We start from the raw sequence: 17,902 nt of genomic DNA, 5'->3' as shown, positions 1-17,902 counted from the left end.
ACCAGAGTGCTCTGTCACTGCTGTGCAAGGGCACAGCGTGAAAACACAGCAAGAAGATGAAAGATAGCCACCTGTAGACCAGGAGCAGGATGGCTGGCACCCTGATCTCAGACATCCAGCCTCTAGAACTGAGGCAGAAATGCTTGTTGTTTGAGCCACTCGGTCTGTGGTATTCATTTGACTGTCAGTGAGGGACAGTGGCTGCATCTTCTGGTTTCGTGATGTGCACTTCAGAAATATGTTCCCCAAATTAAACACATGAATATAATTTGGCTCTTCTTGTATCGAAAACCTGCTCTTTCACTGTCAGCTTGAAGTTATGGTTCTTTTTCCTGGTTATAAATTATAACTATGGAGTCCTTTGAACCTCTGAACTGAAAGGAAGTTGTTGTGGCTTCAGGCACAGATGTATGGGGTAATGAAAGTCTTCAAAGAAAAGGATCACAAGTTACTGCCATCCTCTGTAATTTTAAGTCTTCAGTGTGTCCAATAATTTTGTTTGCACAGGAATTGCTTATTTCTATGGGAGTAGAAAGGTTTGTGCAAGGAAGTAGTGAGTCTTTTCCATCTGTGGAGAAGACTCGGAGCAACAGGCTCACACAAGTCTTCATAGAACAAGAATGAAAGCCTGGATTCCTGCCTCTGCTTAAAAGTTGGGGCCAACACGTTTTCACCAAGTTTTTCTTAGTCAGCACTGGCATTTTGGAAATCTGTTCCACTGAGTAAAAGCTTAGAAAAAAGAGAAGACCAGAGTGTGGGTGGGTCTCTAAATCATCACTTTATGGTTGAGGAATAAAATGATTAAGAAACAGCTTCTTCATTTTGAAAGAACCCATGGAGAAAACTGTGGAAGGAGTTGTGGAGGGCTGGAATATTCATTCATTCATTCATTCATTCATTCATTGACCCGTTTGTTTGTTCAACAGATATTTACATAGGGAAGAAAAAGGGTTATAAGAAGCTTCACCCTTTTAAACTGTGTAAAGGAAAAAGTAGAAAAAGTAAAGGAAACCTTCCTCTTATGGCAGAAGAATGGAGGAGTCCATATGATTGAAAGCTCTTTGGAGCAGGGACTCTGTCCTGTTTGCAGTTGTATTAGTATATTCAACACTGTTATTTAGTACATAGTGGCCACACATTTCTTTATTCAAAGCCTGTGTTCAGGAAAGGATATGGTGACTTCACTGACTAATGATTATTAATGACTAATGACTATTAATGCAAATGACTAAAAACAATTTAGTTACCTTTCATTTTGATAGGAAGTCAGTTCTTAAGTAAGAGAAAGTAATCTTTTAAGAGCTGGGCTTCGGGAATGAATAAGCCAGGGCAGGATGTATGCTTTGTGGCTGTGGGAACCTTGCTGGCATCTGTGAGATTAATTCCTGTTGGCCGTTCCCCGTGTGAGGTAGTGGGCATGGCCCTTGCCTGTGAGCCCCGTCCTAGTCGGGCTAGATGAGCTTGGCAAGTCATTTTCACCATCGGAGTTTGTTTTCAGGTTTTCTTTCTCCATCTGAAAACAATGGAGGTCTGGGGCTTTCCAGCTCTCACCTTTAGCAATTCTGTGCTAAAGCCACGGCCGCACTGGTGAAAGTGAGATGTGTCAAAGACAGAGTGATATTGTAAGCAAGAGAAATAGAAGTGTCTTCACCTTTGAAGCAAACCTCAGACAAGAATTAGACTAGTTTATCAAATGGCCGGTGAATTTGCGAAGCTGATTTCCTGTAGCTGAAGTGGGAGTGTATCCATCCTTCCCTGGGCATAATGTCTGTGTGAGTGGCTTGGGTAGGAACTAGAATGAAAGGATTAGATTAAGAACCCTTTTAAAAAATCATCTTTTCCTCCTTGGAAACCTCTCCTTAACTGTTGCCTTTCAAGTTAAGTTTGAAATATAACAGCACAGATACTTAAACAGCCACCATAGCTGCTTTTTCTTTGCATTTAATTGGGTTAACCTTTAAGAACTGGCAATGTTTGACTTAAGATTTTTAGGCGTATAGCCTATAATGTTGGCTTCGGGGGGTGCTTTTCTGTTCTTACTATTTGTCCTTTACCTTGGCACCTCATAATTAACTAATGGTGGTATTTATTTTAACTTGAGGGGGGTTCGTGTTAAGATAAGAAATCAGCCTCTGGGAGGGAAAACCACAGCAGCTTTAAGGAGCAAAATTTAACAAGGTGAAATGTACAAATTAGCCTGAATAAGAGCATAACTAAATCTATACTAAGCAAATTACTTTCCACTGGGAAGTTTATTCCTGGAATGTTACTTTATAGTTAGTTTTAGGACTAATCGGATGGGATAATAAGAAAAATGTAAGATTTTTTTTTTTTAATGGAGAGTTCTGGCAGGAAGTGAAAAGCACAATTTATTCTTTGTAATATTTGTTTATTTTGTGTAATGACAGAATCATAAAGCACCATCAGATAATCCCATTGACCCACACGAATACTCTGTTATATAAGTAGTTACTCCATTTTAAAATGAGAAAAGGGGGAGGCTCCAAGAGGCTTGGTAACATGCCCAAGTTCAAACTGCCAGTAGGAAGAGGAAGACTTGCTTCCTGGAAACTGTGAACATCAGTTGTACCATTTCCCCAGATACCTTCCATGTATTCTAGCATATTTGGTCAATAGACTGAGCAAATCTTTTTTGTTTGATTTACTTGATACATTTTCAAATATGCTTCATCTTAGTTAAACAGTTTACAAAATTCTGTTATTTCTTAAGTGAACCATTTACAGGATTCAGCCACTTCTTAAGAAAAATGCAAATCCTGGCCAGGCATGGTGGTTCACGCCTGTAATCCCAGCACTTTGGGAGGCTGAGGTGGGCGGGTCACCTGAGATCAGGAGTTTGAGACCAGCCTGACCAACATGGTAAAACCCTGTCTCTACTAAAAATAAAAAATTAGCTAGGCATGGTGGCGGGCACCTGTAATCCCAGCTACTCAGGAGGCTGAGGCATGAGAATCGCTTGAACCTGGGAGGCAGAGGTTGCAGTGAGCTGAGATCATGCCATTGCACTCTAGCCTGGGAGACAGAGAGACTCTGTCTCAAAAAAAAAAAAAAAAAGAAAAAAAAAAAAAAAAGAAAGAAAAGAAAAAGAAAAAGGAAAGAATAAAAGAAAAAGAAAAAGAAAAAGAAAAATCCATTAGCTCTGAAGGTGACACCCCAGTGAGTGTGCTGATTCTTTCTTTCTTTGCCAGGTTTGCATGAGCAGTTGGTCATGGAGTGCTTGAGCTCTTGGTCTATCCATTTAGATGGAACTAGCTCCATGCTCAATCTCTTTAAAAGTTAAAAACTCACTTTAAATAAGCCAAAGGATACAGAGTATATATTTTATCTTACACATTTGAAGGCAACAGATATTATCATTGACATGGAGGAAGTAACATAATGCTTTTTCTAAATACAATGTAAAAAAGTCTTAATAATTTGGTTTCCTTATGCTAAATGATGCTTTTGCTCAAGTCCTTAGCTGCTTCAGCCAATCTTTCTCTTATATTTCTGTGTCAACAGAACAATTGGCATAGGCATTTCATTCATTTCTGCTAATATTGATGGAATCAAATCTGTTTCAATCCAGGTAGGTAAGGTGCTGAGTTTTCAGATTGGTAGAGATGGCTTTTCTGTTTGGTTCTTATGAGCTAGTACTCTAAACAATTCAAATTAGGCAACTGTTCTTTCTTATGTTTGTGTTGGGGTGTGGCAGCTCTCTGACAAGTCAAAAGAAAGTGAGTCATTGATTTGGTGCTAAAATATGATTATGCTTGCTTTAATGAAAACACCCTAGAAATATTACAACTAAAAAAAAAACAGCATGTACTATCTCTGGTTAAACAAGTGCCTTTTGTTGTGGTAAGATATTCCATGTCTTCATCACCCCAGATGGTTCAGCATTTACTAATCTTATACCAGAAGCAGTTTACATGGGGAGATGTTTAGATAATGAAAACTTGTCTATATTTAGGTAAATAGAAAGGTTGTCACCTAAACTAGGCAGAGATGCCAAAGCATTTAGCTGCTAGTCATGCCTTAAATATTGGGAACCTCCCATGTTAGACTTAGATTAAGAACTCTTTTGGGGGTTCAGAGGTGATGGGCTGTATTCAATGGTGAATGATACCAAGGTTAACTCATCACGCTGAAGAAGAACAAAATGAGGAATTAGTTCACTTAATTTACTACAGACACCTTACTATAAACTCTGAAGGAGGGCAAAGAATGAGATACAGAAAATGTATAAAATATTTAGTAAAATGAAATTCCCATGTCAGCTGTTAGAACCACAACTCCAAGGATGTGAGAGGGTGTGGTCTACACAGGAGGGTGGAGTGGGTGTGGACCCCAGCCTTCTGCTCCAGGAGTCCATGCTTGGAGCATGACTGTCTTCCTACCTCTGGCCCCACTTTACAAAATCAAAACAAACAGAAAAGCTCCTAAGTGTGGCTTCTTACTGAGTAGTAGGGAACAGTTTGGCTCATTTCAGAGATACCCACTGGTTACACTCACAGGTCCTTTTCACGTCATTTATGTCCTGATTGAGAGGATATCTTCGTTCATTTTGTGTTGCTGTAACAGAAAACCTGAGACTGGGTAATTTATCAAGAAGCAGCTTATTTGGTGCTTGATTCTGGAGGCTGGGGAGTCCCAGAAGTATGGCACTGCATCTGTTTGGCTTCTGGGCTTCCAGGGAGAGTCTCGAGCCATGTCATAACACGATGGAAGGTCAAAGGGGAAGGGGACACATGTGAAGAGGAAAACAGAACCTGCCCTGGTGGGAACTAATCTGTTGCCCCCAGAACTAATTTAGTCTCACAAGAGCAAGAACTCACTCGCTGCAGTGAGAACTGCACCAAGACACCCAGGCCCAGAGGGTGTAGTCTCTGTGACCCAAACTCTTCTCATTAAGTCCCACCTCTTAAGTCTCTTTCCACCTCCCCACATTGCTGCACTGGGAATTAAGGTTCCAACGTGAGTTTTGATGGGGACACTCAAACCATAGCAGAGACATTGCCTTCTAAGATAGGCCCTCCCATCTTCCTGGGGTCGGGGAGCTGGCTTGGTCTGCCTAGAAGGATGAGCAGGCTGCCCGCTACCTGCCTTTATTAAGAGTAATTGTCAGTCATCTTCCTTGGCTAACCTTAATTTCCACTTTTAAATGATCTAATCCTTTCAGAGAAAGTTTGAGGATTAATAATATGAAAAACCATCCCCTCAAGCCCAGAATATTTATGAAAGTATTATTAGCAACATCTACTATGCTTTTGCTATAACTAACTCTGCCTTGTTAATCTATGTATTCAGATTAAAGGTGTGTTCTCAGACCGATGGGGAGCAGAGGCTTATGAGATTTTTTTTTATTATGGAATAATTTTGGTGGAGTTTCTACCTTGATTGCAGATTTGGCCACACACCAGGTTTTATGAATATAGAATAATCTAACCAACACACCAGAATGAAAAATCTTGTTGGATTTCTTCAGGAGAATTACCTTTTTGTGACATAAGCTCTATCACATTTGAGTTAAGTAATAACAGATAACACGTATTCTAGGTAAAACTCCTTTTTTCATAGGATATCTTTTATATGTACCTAGAAAAGATATTCGAACGATACATGATAACTATTAGCAGTGCTTTTTAGTATCATTATGGGTAATTTATTTTTATTTTTATTTTTTGTTTTTTTTTTTCACTTTTTTAATTTTAATTTTTAATTTTTTTTTTTTTTCTCTTTTTTTTTTATTGCATTTTAGGTTTTGGGGTACATGTGATGAACATGCAAGATCGTTGCATAGGTACACACATGGCAGTGTGCTTTGCTGCCTTCCGTCCCCTCACCTGTATCTGTCATTTCTCCCCATGCTATCTCTTCCCACCTCCCCACCCCCCACCCCTCCCCCATTTCCCCCCAACAGACCCCAGTGTGTAGTGCTCCCCTCCCTGTGTCCATGTGTTCTCATTGTTCAACACCCGCCTATGAGCGAGAATATACGGTGTTTGATTTTCTGCTCTTGTGTCAGTTTGCTGAGAATGATGGTTTCCAGGTTCATCCATGTCCCTATAAAGGACGTGAACTCATCGTTTTTGATGGCTGCATAATATTCCATGGTGTATATGTACCACATTTTCCCTATCCAGTCTATCATCGTTGGGCATTTGGGTTGGTTCCAGGTCTTTGCTATTGTAAACAGTGCTGCAATGAACATTCGTGTGCACGTGTCCTTGTAGTAGAATGATTGATAATCCTTTGGATATATACCCAGTAATGGGATTGCTGGGTCAAATGGGATTTCTATTTTTAGGTCCTTGAGGAATCGCCACACTGTCTTCCACAATGGTTGAATTAATTTACATTCCCACCAACAGTGTAAAAGTGTTCCTATTTCTCCACATCCTCTCCAGCATCTGTTGTTTCCCGATTTTTTAATGATCGCCATTCTAACTGGTGTGAGATGGTATCTCAATGTGGTTTTGATTTGCATTTCTCTGATGACCAGTGATGATGAGCATTTTTTCATATGTTTGTTGGCCTCCTGTATGTCTTCTTTTGTAAAGTATCTGTTCATATCCTTTGCCCATTTTTGAATGGGCTTGTTTGTTTTTTTCTTGTAGATCTGCTTTAGTTCTTTGTAAATTCTGGATATCAGCCCCTTGTCAGATGGGTAGACTGCAAAAATTTTTTCCCATTCTGTTGGTTGCCGATTCACTCTACTGACTGTTTCTTTTGCCGTGCAGAAGCTGTGGAGTTTGATTAGGTCCCATTTGTCTATTTTGGCTTTTGTTGCCATTGCTTTTGGCGTTTTGGTCATGAAGTCCTTGCCTACACCTATGTCCTGAATGGTTTTGCCTAGATTTTCTTCTAAGGTTTTTATGGTATTAGGTCTGATGTTTAAGTCTTTAATCCATCTGGAGTTAATTTTGGCGTAAGGTGTCAGGAAGGGGTCCTGTTTCTGCTTTCTGCACATGGCTAGCCAGTTTTCCCAACACCATTTATTAAACAGGGAGTCCTTTCCCCATTGCTTGTTTTTGTCAGGTTTGTCGAAGATCAGATGGTTGTGGGTATGTTGTATTTCCTGTGAGGCCTCTGTTCTGTTCCATTGGTCTATATCTCTGTTTTGGTACCAGTACCATGCTGTTTTGATTACTGTAGCCTTGTAGTATAGTTTGAAGTCCGGTAGTGTGATGCCTCCCGCTTTGTTCTTTTTGCTTAGAATTGACTTGGCTATGCGGGCTCTCTTTTGGTTCCATATGAAGTTTAAGGTGTTTTTTTCCAGTTCTGTGAAGAAGGTCATTGGTAGCTTGATGGGAATAGCGTTGAATCTGTAAATTACTTTGGGCAGTATGGCCATTTTCACGATGTTGATTCTTCCTAACCATGAACATGGAATGTTTCTCCATCTGTTTGTATCCTCTCTTATTTCGTTGAGCAATGGCTTGTAGTTCTCCTTGAAGAGGTCCTTTACGTTCCTTGTTAGTTGTATTCCTAGGTACTTTATTCTCTTTGTAGCAATTGTGAATGGCAGTTCGTTCTTGATTTGGCTCTCTTGAAGTCTATTACTGGTGTATAGGAATGCTTGTGATTTTTGCACGTTGATTTTGTATCCTGAGACTTTGCTGAAGTTGTTTATCAGTTTCAGGAGATTTTGGGCTGAGATGATGGGGTCTTCCAGATATACAATCATGTCATCTGCAAATAGAGACAATTTGATTTCCTCCTTTCCAATTTGGATACCCTTTATTTCTTTTTCTTGCCTGATTGCTCTGGCTAGAACTTCCAGTACTATATTGAATAGGAGTGGTGAGAGAGGGCATCCTTGTCTAGTGCCAGATTTCAAAGGGAATGCTTCCAGTTTTTACCCATTCAGTATGATATTGGCTGTTGGTTTGTCGTAAATAGCTTTTATTGTTTTGAGATATGTTCCATCAATACCTAGTTTATTGAGGGTTTTTAGCATAAAGCACTGTTGAATTTTGTCAAAAGCCTTCTCTGCAGCAATCGAGACAATCATGTGGTTTTTGTCTTTGGTTCTGTTTATGTGGTGAATTACGTTTATGGACTTGCGTATGTTGAACCAGCCTTGCATCCCCGGGATGAATCCTACTTGATCATGGTGGATGAGCTTTTTGATATGCTGTTGCAATCGGTTTGCCAGTATTTTATTGAAGATTTTTGCATCTATGTTCATCATGGATATTGGCCTGAAATTTTCTTTTCTTGTTGAGTCTCTGCCGGGTTTTGGTATCAGGATGATGTTTGTCTCGTAAAATGATTTGGGAAGGATTCCCTCTTTTTGGATTGTCTGGAATAGTTTCAGAAGGAATGGTATCAGCTCCTCCTTGTATGTCTGGTAGAATTCAGCTGTGAACCCATCTGGACCTGGGCTTTTTTTGGGTGGCAGGCTCTTTATTGCTGCCTCGACTTCAGACCATGTTATTGGTCTATTCAGGGTTTCGGCTTCTTCCAGGTTTAGGCTTGGGAGGTTGCAGGTGTCCAGGAATTTATCCATTTCTTCCAGGTTTACTAGTTTATGTGCATAGAGTTGTTTGTAATAATCTCTGATGATGGTTTGGATTTCTGTGGAATCTGTGGTGATATCCCCTTTATCGTTTTTTATTGCATCAATTTGGTTATTCTCTCTTTTCTTTTTTATTAATCTGGCTAGTGGTCTGTCTATTTTGTTGATCTTTTCAAAAAACCAGCTCCTGGATTTATTGATTTTTTGAAGAGTTTTTTGTGTCTCTATTTCCTTCAGTTCTGCTCTGATCTTAGTTATTTCCTGTCTTCTGCTAGGTTTTGAGTTTTTTTGATCTTGCTCCTCTAGCTCTTTCAATTTTGATGATAGGGTGTCAATTTTAGATCTCTCCTTTCTTCTCATGTGGGCACTCATTGCTATATATTTTCCTCTAGAGACTGCTTTAAATGTGTCCCAGAGATTCTGGTATGTTGTGTCTTCGTTCTCATTGGTTTCGAAGAACATCTTTATTTCTGCCTTCATTTCATTGTTTATCCAGTCAACATTCAAGAGCAAGTTGTTCAGTTTCCATGAAGCTGTGCGGTTCTGAGTTAGTTTCTGCATTCTGAGTTCTAACTCGATTGCACTGTGGTCTGAGAGACTGTTTGTTATGATTTCTGTTCTTTTGCATTTGCTGAGGAGTGATTTATTGCCAATTATGTGGTCAATTTTAGAGTAGGTGTGATGTGGTGCTGAGAAGAATGTATATTCTGTGGATTTGGGGTGGAGAGTTCTGTAAATGTCTATTAGGTTTGCTCGTTCCAGGTCTGTGTTCAGGTCCTGGATATCCTTGTTGATTTTCTGTCTGGTTGATCTGTCTAATATTGACAATGGGGTGTTAAAGTCTCCCACTATTATTGTGTGGGAGTCTAAGTCTCTTTGTAAGTCATTAAGAACTTGCCTTATGTATCTGGGTGCTCCTGTATTGGGTGCATATATATTTAGGATCGTTAGCTCTTCTTGTTGCAGTGATCCTTTTACCATTATGTAATGTCCTTCTTTGTCTCTTTTGGTCTTTGTTGCTTTAAAGTCTATTTTATCAGAGATGAGAATTGCAACTCCTGCCTTTTTTTGCTCTCCATTTGCTTGGTAGATCTTCCTCCATCCCTTTATTTTGAGCCTTTGTGTATCCTTGCATGTAAGATGGGTTTCCTGGATACAGCACACTGATGGGTTTTGGCTTTTTATCCAATTTGCCAGTCTGTGTCTTTTGATTGGGGCATTTAGTCCATTGACATTTAGGGATAGTATTGTTATGTGTGAATTTGATGCTGTCATTTTGATGCTACCTGGCTGTTTTGTTGGTTAGTTGATGCAGATTCTTGATTGTGTTGCTGCTTTTTTACCATTTGGTGTGTTTTTGGAGTGGCTGGTACTGGTTGTTCCTTTATATGTGTAGAGCCTCTTTCAGGAGTTCTTGTAGAGCAGGTTTGGTGGTGATGAAATCTCTGAGTGCTTGCTTGTTCACAAAGGATTTTATTTTTCCTTCACTTATGAAGCTGAGTTTGGCTGGGTAGGAGATTCTGGGTTGAAAGTTCTTTTCTTTAAGGATGTTGAATATTGGCCCCCAGTCTCTTCTGGCTTGTAGGGTTTCTGCTGAGAGATCTGCTGTGAGTCTAATGGGCTTCCCTTTGTGGGTAACCCGACCTTTCTCTCTGGCTGCCCTTAGCATTTTCTCTTTCATTTCAACCCTGGTGAATCTGACGATTATGTGCCTTGGGGTTGCTCTTCTTGAGGAATATCTTTGTGGTGTTCTCTGTATTTCCTGGATTTGAATATTGGTCTGCCTTGCTAGGTTAGGGAAGTTTTCCTGGATAATATCCTGAAGAGTATTTTCCAGCTTGGATTCATTCTCTTCATCACATTCAGGTACACCTATCAGACGTAGATTAGGTCTTTTCACATAGTCCCACATTTCTTGAAGATTTTGTTCATTCCTTTTTGTGCTTTTTTCTCTGTTCTTGCCTTCTCTTTTTATTTCATTGAGTTGGTCTTCGACCTCTGATATCCTTTCTTCTGCTTGGTCAATTCGGCTGTTGAAGCTTGTGCATGCTTCACGAAGTTCTCGTGTTGCGTTTTTCAGCTCCATCAATTCACTTATTCTCCTCTCTATGCTGTCCATTCTCGTCAGCAGTTCGTCCAATCTTTTTTCAAGGTTCCTATTTTCTTTGCGATGGGTTAGAACATGTTCTTTTAGCTCATTGTAGTTTCTTACTACCCATCTTCTGAAGTCTGATTCTGTCATTTCATCACCCTCCTTCTCCATCCGGTCTGGTTCCCTTGCTGGTGAGGAGTTGTGATCCCTTTTAGGAGGAGAGGTGTTCTGGTTTCGGGAGTTTTCATCCTTTTTACGCTGGTTTCTACCCATTTTTGTGGGTTTATCTACCTGTTGTCTGTCTCTGTCCCAGGGAGTTGGAGCTTTATGAGTTTCCGTTGCACTACTGCCTTTTTTGATTTTTCTTTCAGGTCGGACCCGCCCAGCTAGCAGCACGCCTAGCCTCTGCCTGCCCGCAGGGGCTTTGCTGAGCTGCTGTGGGCTCCGCCCAGCTGCCCTGAGCTCTTCCCTGTAGTCCTTTTTATATGGGCGTAGTTAGAACTGTCTGGGCAATGGTGGCCCCGCCTCTGTTATGGCGGACTCTCTCTGTTGTGGCAGGTTGCCTCGGCAACGGCGGGTTGCCTCGGCAACGGCAGCCTGCCTCCGTAGCGGTGGAGAGTCTCAGTAATGGCGGAAGCCCCTCCCCCACGGAGCCGGACCGTCCCGGTTCAGCTGTACTTGGTTTGAAGGGCTCAACCCAGAGGGTTTCCAATTACTGTTTTTGTTTTCGTTGTTGTTGGGGGTGGAGGGGTGGGACCAACCGAGCCTGATCACCTGGCTCCCTGACTCAGAGTCTTTTCTTTTAAGTTGAACGACCCCGCGTTCCGGTCGCTTGTTGAAAAGGCGCCGGGATCTCCCGTGCTGCGACTCACGGAGTCGGCTCGAACCGCGGCGCCGGCTCCTGGCGGATTTTTTGCCTAGGAATCTCCTGGCCTGACTCGCTATTTCAGATGAATGGGCTATTCTGCCGTCTCAGGGCTCTGCTCGCCAGCTAAGAGGGCTCCCAGACCAGTGGCTTTTGTACGGAGAACCGCAGCAACAGGGAGTGGTCACAGCAGCCGCGCGGGCGGAATCAGCCCCGCGGGGGCCAAAACAGCCGCACCGGCTGGGACTGCGACGCTGGTGACCCCTCTGCCTGGGTATCTCCTGGTCTGTGGGCAATAAGAGTTCGTCTGAAAATGTGGCGTCCACTCACCCTCTGCACTTTCACTGGGAGCTGAAGTCCTGAGCTGTTCTTAGGCGGCCATCTTGAAAGTCGGATCCCGGGTAATTTATTTTGTTTATCTGTTTTGTGCAATGCACATGTATTTCTCCTGTAAGAGAAGAACTTCAAAGTTGTTTTTTTAGAAGACGTGGGCTTGGGTATCCCACCAATTTATTGTCATGGGTAAGAAAGGGGCACAAGCCCTCTCCTGCCACAGGGCTTTACAATTTTTGGAATAGCTTGACTGGTGTTTCTTCCATTTTCTCTTTTTGAGGAAGACAGACTTTAAATTTAAAAAAATATATAAATAAGGGGAAAAAAGCCAGTAAATTTGTTCATATTAGATTCTTTCTATTTTCAGAAGAAGCAGCCATAACGTTTTGGGTATGACACATAATGCTTTGGAAGATTCCTTTGATGTCTTCATTTTTAGGAGGCAGGAAAGACAGTCTCTGAAGGGGAGGATGGTGCTACCACCCACAGGACAGAAGGAAAGTGAAAAGGAAGATTGGATCACCCTTCAACTTCCTTCTGGAGCGCAGCCCCTTCCACCTGCTCAGGGGCTGACGTCTCCGGTATCATCAACCGTTCCTTTGTTTTAAGAGTCATAAAGTGGATACCGAAGATCTGTGCAGTTTATGATATGTAATTTACACCTCAGTAAAGTATTAGAACACGAATACACACAAAAATCTTTCTCTCTTTCTCTTCCTCTCTTCAGCCAGATTTGACAGAGAGATTGTCTATATTCTTTGTTCCCATTTGTCAACTTCTGTGCCCGTTTTAGCCACTGCTGTGTGACTTGTCCTTTTCCACCCAGAAGGCTCATGACCTCCATGTTAGTAAATTCCAGTTTTTTGTCTGGCGTGCTCTCAGCTTTCTAAGCCAGTCTATCAATTATCCTTCCATCAGCCATCCCAGCATCTGCGCGTCCTTCCATCAGCCATCCCAGCATCTGTCCATCCTTCCATCAGCCATCCCAGCATCTGCCCGTCCTTCCATCAGCCATCCCAGCATCTGCCCGTCCTTCCATCAGCCATCCCAGCATCTGCCCGTCCTTCCATCAGCCATCCCAGCATCTGCCCGTCCTTCCATCAGCCATCCCAGCATCTGCCCGTCCTTCCATCAGCCATCCCAGCATCTGCCCGTCCTTCCATCAGCCATCCCAGCATCTGCCCGTCCTTCCATCAGCCATCCCAGCATCTGCCCGTCCTTCCATCAGCCATCCCAGCATCTGTCCGTCCTTCCATCAGCCATCCCGGCATCTGCCCGTCCTTCCATCAGCCATCCCGGCATCTGCCCGTCCTTCCATCAGCCATCCCGGCATCTGTCCGTCCTTCCATCAGCCATCCCGGCATCTGCCCGTCCTTCCATCAGCCATCCCGGCATCTGTCCGTCCTTCCATCAGCCATCCCGGCATCTGTCCGTCCTTCCATCAGCCATCCCGGCATCTGTCCGTCCTTCCATCAGCCATCCCGGCATCTGTCCGTCCTTCCATCAGCCATCCCGGCATCTGTCCGTCCTTCCATCAGCCATCCCGGCATCTGTCCGTCCTTCCATCAGCCATTGTGCTGTCCTTCCGTCCCGCCTTCCAGTATCCACCCACTAGTCCCTTCGTCTACCTCTGCCAAGCATTGTGTGTTTTTTTTTTTAAACAAATAAGTTTTATGTTTTAGGTGGTTTTAGATTTACAGAAAAATTGTGAAGACAGAATAGAGTTCCCATATACTCTGCAACAGGTTTTACCTGTTAGCAACGTATGTGAGACTTACACATTTGTCACAATGAATGAACCAATATTGATACATTATTATTCTCTAAAGTCCATACTTTATTATTCCTTAGTTTTTGCTTAGAGTCTGTTTTCTGTTCCAGGGTCCCACCCGGGACACCACATTGCATTTACCTGGCACGTCTCCTTAGACTCTCTTGGCTGTGCCAATTTCTCAGACCTCCTTTGTTTCTGATGACCTTGACAGTTTTGTGGAGTAATTTTTAGGTATCTTGTAGAATGTCCCTCAAATGGCATTTGTCTGATACTTTTCCCAGGATTAGACTGGGTTTATGGCTTTGAAGGAAGAAGACCCAAAAGGTAAACACTTTTATCACATTCCGTTGAGGTACATCCCGTCAACACGGCTTATTGCTGTTGATACTCACCTTGACCACCTGGCTGAGATAGTGTCTGTCTGGTTTCTCCACTGCATAGCTACTCCCTCCCTTTCCACACTGTGTGGATTTTCTTCTTTGGAAGAAAATCACTATGTGTAGCTCATTCTTAAGGAATAGGAAGTTATATTCCACCTCCTCATGTAGCTACGTAATTTACATGGAATTATTTTGCATGGGAGATTTGTCTCTTCTTCGTCATTTGTTTATTTAGTCAATGCTTTATGTCAGTAGGGATCATGGACATTTATTGTGTGCTTTGTGTTATAATTTAATATTACTTTATTTTATGGCCCATATTATTCCAGCTTTGGCTACTGGGAGCTGTTTCGATTGGTTCCTGTGTTCCACATACTTCTATGATTGTGTGTGTGTGTATGTGTATATGTGTGTATTTAATACTGCTTTACTTTCTAGCACTGCAAAATACTCTAGGCTCATCTTGTATGTTTCCTGCCCCAGGTTCAGAGTCTGCCATTATTTCTCCAAGGATCCCTGGCACTTTTTATTAGAAAAATAATATTAGAAACCAAGTTATCGTCAGGCATGGTGGCTCACACCTGTGATCCCAGCACTTTAGGAGGCCAAAGCAGGTGGATCACCTGAGGTCAGGAGTTTGAGACCAACCTGGCGAACATGGCAAAACCTCATCTCTACTAAAAATACAAAAATTAGCCAGGCATGGTGCCGTGTGTCTGCAATCCCAGCTACTCAGGAGGCTGAGACAGGAGAATCACTTGAACCCATGAGGTGGAGGTTGCAGTGAGCCAAGATCATGCCATTGCTTTCCAGCCTGGGTGACAGAGCAAAACTCCACTTAAAAAAAAAAAAAAAAGAAAGAAACCAAGATAAGGGATGCCAGGTATACTTGTTGCTACTGAAATGTCATTGTTTCTAAGATCTCTCATGTGACAGGAAGAAAATATATGTGCGTATTCTAATTTGTATACATATACATATCTACAAATATATTCACATGTAACCATCAGCATCTGTATCAAGCTAAACATCAGCTCGTTTGACGTCTTCGATTCTAATCCATTACCATGTGGGTCGTGCTTGCCTCCTTTCTTTGCCTGTTTTTAAACTCCTACTCCAACAGAGACAAGCCTGTGGTTCCCACCACCCGTTCCCTTTATTGTTCAGTTGTAGTATACATGTACAACAATATCAGAATTGTTAACTCAAACCCTGTAGGAAACAACTTTATCAGCTAGAATATGGTGCTTACGTGCACTTCTTTTGCATTTGGTTTTAACAGACTCTACTTTTCTAGTTACTTAGGTCAGCAGCCTTTTCTCCTATCCCCTTCAGTGAGATTGTTGCATATATTTGTAATATAGGTAGATTGTTTTGTCAAATTCTGCATTCCATCGTGGGATTCCCCAATCTCCTAAATGACTTTAAATTTGCATACATTGGGATTCGTTCTTTGTGCAGTCAGTCTTATGGATTTTGACAAATGCATAGTGTCATGTATCTACCCTTACAGTAAGTATCATACAGAAGAGTTGCACCCCCTAAAATATCTCTTGTGCTTTACCCATTTAACCCCCTCAATTTCTTTCTTTCTTTCTTTTTTTTTTTTTTTTTGAGATGGAGTCTCACTCTGTTTTCCATGCTGGAGTGCAGTGGTGTGATCTTGGGACTCTGGGCGTGCACCACGACGCCTGGCAGATTTTTGTATTTTTAGTAGAAACGGGGTTTCACCATGTTGGCCAGGCTGGTCTGGAACTCCTGACTTCAGATGATCCACCCACCTCGGCCTCCCAAAGTGCTGGAAGTGACAGGAGTGAGCCACTGCACCAAGCCAACCCCCTCCATTTCTTCCTGAACCACTGATCTCTTTCCCATTGCTATAGCTTTGCCTTTTCCAGTATGTCATTTAATTGGAACCATACAGTATACAGTATTTTCAGACTAACTTCTTTTGCTACACAATATACATTTGAGATTCATCTGTGGTTTTTCATGACTTGATAGCTCAATTCTTTTTATGGCGGAATAAGATGCACTGTACAAATGTGCCACAGTTCATCCACTTGGCTCTTGAAGAACGTCTTGGTTGCTTCGGTTTTTGATGATTAAGAGAAAGCCTGGTCACTTGTAGGTGGACTTTTGTTTGGATATAACTTTGAAATTAGTGAGGTCAAAATGCCAGATACATTTTTAGGTGCTAGGGACACAGGTGCTTGGGATACAACTGCGAAAAGAGTCCCTGTGCTTCTAAAAACAAATGCAAATGAATAAATCAGAATGGCTTCAGCTCATGAGAAGTGCTAGGAAAAAAATAAAACTAACAGGATAACGAGTGAGAGACTGTGGCCAGGTTGGTGGGGCCAGGAAGGGCTTCTCTGAGGAAGTTCATTGCATGTGAATCTGGGCCTGTGTGATGAGAGATGGCACCAGCTGTGCAAAGCCCTGGGGGACCATACTGGGCTCCGTTAATGCAAACCCGCTCAGGCAGGATGAATCTTGGCATGGCCAAGGGACTAGGAACAGAAATAACTGTGAGGTAAAGACATGAATGAGAGAATTTTCTTAAAAACTTTGTATTGTAGGCTGGGTGCGGTGGCCCACGCCTGTAATGCCAGCACTTTAGGAGGCCGAGGTGGGTGGATCACAAAGGCAGGAGATTGAGACCAGCTGGTCTACATGGTGAAACCCCATCTCTACTAAAAATAAAAAAATTAGCTGGGCATGGTGGCGTGCCTGTAATCCCAGCTACTCAGGAGGCTGAGGCAGGAGAATCATTTGAACCCTGGGAGGTAGAGGTTGCAATGAGCCAGTGCACTCCAGGTTGGGTGACACAGCCATCTCAAAACACCAACAACAAAACCCAAAAACTTTTTATTATAGTATATCATGCAACATCTATAAAACCCAAGTGCAAGTGCACAGCAGATGCGTTTTGTCAAATTGAACCCACCTGCCTTCCAGGTCGGGAAATGGACTGCAGAGGTCCCTCGTGTGTGCTCGTCCCATTATCAGCCCCCTGCTCTCCCTCCAAGGTCATCTGATTAATTTTGCCTTCTTAAAATCTGTTATGTCTGTTTTGTTTGCTTGTTTGGTGTGGTTGTTCAACATTAGATGTGTGAGATACACTCACATTGTTGCATGTCATTTAAGGTTTGATCATTTCAGTTGCCACATAATACTCCACGTATGCGTGTACCACAGTTGTTTTTTATTGATTCCACTTTTGATAGACATTTGGGAGCCTTTCAGTTTTGAACTATCTTGAATTGAGCTTCTGTGAATATTATTGTATATGTCTTTTGGTGAACCTGTGCCTGGATTTCTGTTGTTTACATATAGAGTGGCAAAACTGCTGGCTTGTAGAGTATGTATATATTCAGCATTGCTCTGTTTCTCTCAGATGATTTCTTAGTACTAACCTACATGCCCTCCGCACTATATGAAAGTTCTGATTGTTTCACATCCTGACTGATACTTGCTATTTTATGACTTTTTCATTTAACCGTCTGTTACGTAGATGGTGGTGTTGCATTATGGTTCAAATTTACATTTACCTGATGACTTTAAGTCCAGCCCCTTTTTATGTGTTTATTGGCCTTTGGGTATCCTCTTTGTGAAGTGCTTGTTCAATTCTTTTGTTCATTTCAAAGAGAAAAACAACAACTTTGGGTTTGTGTTGTCTTTCGTATATCCTGGACATTGATCTCTGTAGAGTCTAGATATGAGTCCTTTGTCAGAAATATGTGTCCCACTTTGTAAATTGCCTTTTTCACTCTGTGAATGGTGGCTCTTGATGCACAGAAGTTTTTCATCTTAATATTTTCCAATTTGTCAGCTTTTTCCTTTATAGTTGGTACATTTTCAACCTGTTTAAGAAATTCTTGTCTGCTCCGAGGTCATGAAAATGTTTTTCTGTTTTATCTTTTTGATGCCT

The 17,902-nt window shown here is 42.0% G+C and overlaps 1 protein-coding gene across 1 annotated transcript in view; it reads left to right on the top strand.

The window, feature by feature from the left end:
* The window catches only part of PPP1R14C (protein phosphatase 1 regulatory inhibitor subunit 14C), a 113,877-nt gene that overhangs the window by 10,167 nt on the left and 85,808 nt on the right, over window positions 1-17,902 (top strand). The gene's annotated exons all lie outside the window — the stretch shown is intronic.

This window comes from Saimiri boliviensis, chromosome 4, assembly GCF_048565385.1.
Source record: "Saimiri boliviensis isolate mSaiBol1 chromosome 4, mSaiBol1.pri, whole genome shotgun sequence".
Classification (NCBI taxonomy): domain Eukaryota; kingdom Metazoa; phylum Chordata; class Mammalia; order Primates; family Cebidae; genus Saimiri; species Saimiri boliviensis.
The sequence above is the reverse complement of the archived record's forward strand: the minus strand, read 5'-3'. Positions and strand labels throughout refer to the sequence as shown.